We start from the raw sequence: 3,164 nt of genomic DNA, 5'->3' as shown, positions 1-3,164 counted from the left end.
ATGTGAGAAACCTGGTTTTTTGTCTGCAGAAATCATCACAAGGGAAATACAGGTTCCAGAAAGTGTGTTTTCCAGTCATCTAAGGGGACATCACCCGATGTCCTCTCTTATGTTCCCCTCCTGTTTGAAACCTAATGCTGAAAGGCCTCAGGGACAGAATTGTTGATTACAGGATAGAAAAAATAGCAGCAAAAGGAATGCATCTATTTAAAAAAAGCAAAGCAGCAATGAAGAGAGCACAGTGCCTGATGCCAGACGCTGGGCACGGAGATGATCAGCAGCCACCCCTCCCTGGGTGTGGAGCCCTTCCATTTCCCTCTCCCTTTCAACAGCCGTGTGAAAGTGATGGCATCTGAAGGCTTCAGACATTTGTCTGGAATTTCTGAATATTTCACCGTCTGGTCCAAGCTGCAGCTTGTATTTCCAGACATCTTACATCCCACTAACAGACACAGTCACTGGGAATGCCTCAGTCGTCCGTGTCACGAGTGTCACAGATTTCTGTCGCGGCTGGATGTCTGGGAACTGTGTGAGATCAGCACCGATGACCTGCTCAAGGTGTCTGTCACGCCAGAGACTTCCCCAGGAGTTTAGCCTCTCCAGGCTTCCCTGGGATAGCATTGCCCGCTGAAGCGGGAGCCCCACGGATGATGTTTTGGTTGCGATGGGACCTCCTGGTCTGTGAAGGAGACGGGTCAGGTGCTGTGGCCTGTGCAACCGATCGGAATCTGAAGAATTTCAGCTAATATTTACATCAGGCGTTTACCCTTTGATAAGGAAGAGGCCGCTCACAAACAGCTACATGGCATAACAGCGGTAGGTTCGTCACGGTGTTTGCTTTGTGTTTGCACGCTTGTCGTTCTGGTTGCGCGGAGAAGAGTTGCACACTGTGGTTCGATATGAATCGAGAGCCGTGTTTCCCCCTTTATTGCCATGGAGCCGTCTGTGGAAAAGGGCAGTTTCACAGAAATAAATCGGTGACATGTTCCACATGCCGGCACAGGGTTAGCAGGGTGTTGCCTTCCTCTGCAGAGTGTTTTGGAGGAGAAAACCTGTTTGTTCCAGTCCCTCACCCATGAACTGTGATAGCCCGGTCTCAACAGAAGGTCTGGACTCTGCTTGTGTTGATGAAGGAAAATGCTCCTTCTTGCTGCTCTGGTGGAAAGATGGTGTGGGTGAACTCCGAGGGAGCTGCACGAGAGCCTCGATACAGAAAATACCGATGGGTGACGCGGTGTGTGTAACCGTGGGTGAGTTATGGCTTGATTAGCAGCACCTAATGCAACCTAAATGAGGTCAGACGAGAACAAACTCAAGTAGAAGAATGTTTGCCCTTGAAAGACTTGAACTTGAACTTGCCCTTGAACTGACTGCAGTCCGGGGTTGCTGATTTTTCTCCATACAGAGCTCATTTGCCAGAGACGCGAGGCTTTAACCTACCAAGCTGGTTGCAAGGAATTCAAGGTTGTGCAATACACACCACCTTTCCCTAGAACTGCGAGGTGGAGGAGGTGACTGGTGTTTTTGCAGCGGTCCGTGAGGGACTGGGGACTGTGGCAGGACAGGGACCTGCTCTGAATGCTCTATTTGATAACATTTGGGTGAAGACGTTCTAACGCAAGCACTGGTACCTGAGCTGGAGAGTGTCCAGCACGGGCTGTGGCAATGCCACCTCCCTGGCACTGCCTCGCCACTGCTAGGGTTTTTCTGTTATTGTTCTGGTGGAAACCTGGAACGATTGAGACATAAGACATCGTTATCTCAGCCCAGAGCCAGCCCCGTGTCGGGTACACGGTGTCCCGTCTCATCCAGGTTTTGTTCTTGCCTGGCCATCAGCCTGCTGGCAAGCGTTGGCCACGTCCCATTCCCTTCGGAGACCCTGGTCCCCTTCCACGTGGGTCTCATCTCCCTGGCGTGTCGCATCTGTAAAGCAGAGAGTGTGTGCTTTGTGTGGACAAACGGCTTTGCACAGAGGGCTCTGCTCGGTGAGGGGTTTCCTGGGCACTGCTGGAGTAAATGTCATAAACCAGGGGGTGGAAGTCAAGGTACTTTTTAAAAAAAACCAACAAAACCAAAACACAACAAAGAAGCAACAAAACTTTGGACCTTGATAGGTTGTTAGTGCCTTCATTTCTTCCTTGGGCATGGAGTGACACACCATTAATACACTTCCCTTCATCTTACTGTGTTCCTGGTTCTGAGGTACTTTTAATTTAATGTTTTTGCGTTCAGAGGTTTATGACGGAAACACTGTGAGCCTGTCTGGAACGTGCACGCTGTGTTACAGTCTTGCCGGGGCATTTCTGAAGACCCAGAGACAGTGCAGTCCACGAGGGTGCTCTAGCACCCAGCAGCTGAGGAGAACAATACCGTTGTCCGTGTCAGTTGAGTTTTAAGGACATTACTGTTTTTCCGTTCCCTGTGGAAGAGAAGGCGTCTTCCGCAGAGCTCTTTAAACACTGAGATCAGCGATTCTGCTCCCAGGGGTTAGGGAACACCTTCCTCAAAAGAAATGCCAGGCTTTCCCTCAGATGTGTTTCAGCGTTATTTAAATGTTATCGGACTCCTGGAGAAGAGTGTGTTACTGTTCTTAAGTATTTCTCCAGGTCTTACAATTTTTCAGTCACTTCAAGGCTGTGAAATTGCAAACTTGGTGTTAAACAAAGCAGATATGCAGAACGTGACCTGTGGCGTGAGTGGGACCAGAGAGCACCCCAAGGCGGGGAGAGTCCTCTTGCTCGCCTGGTGCTTCTCCTTGGAGCGCATGGAAAGGCTGCGGGTAGCTTCAGGCAGTGGCAGGGCTCTCCTGGGACCAGCCGGGGGAGGAGGGAGTGTCCCAGGAGCTGCAGTGTCCTCCTGGCGCAAACAGGGGCTCAGGGCTTGCTGGGGCTGTTTCCAAGCCAGATGTTCTGACCTCGGTCTTCTAAGATACTGAAATTGTATTTCCTGTTATTTCTGGTGTCATCATAAAAACCCATGTTGCCAAGACCTCACTGTGCATTACAGGCAGGTAACTCGAAATAACAGGGGAAAAGAGATCCTGGGAAACACTGGTGTGGGAAACGAGAGAGCGCTTCCGCTGACACACATAAACCAAAGCACAGCTGCGGGTTGGATTCTGCACATAGCTGTGAAAAGGAAGAGCCAAATTCTCGCTGTAAATC

Source organism: Buceros rhinoceros, unplaced genomic scaffold, assembly GCF_000710305.1.
Source record: "Buceros rhinoceros silvestris isolate BGI_N320 unplaced genomic scaffold, ASM71030v1 scaffold19375, whole genome shotgun sequence".
NCBI lineage: Eukaryota > Metazoa > Chordata > Aves > Bucerotiformes > Bucerotidae > Buceros > Buceros rhinoceros.
Note: the sequence above shows the minus strand (reverse complement) of the source record.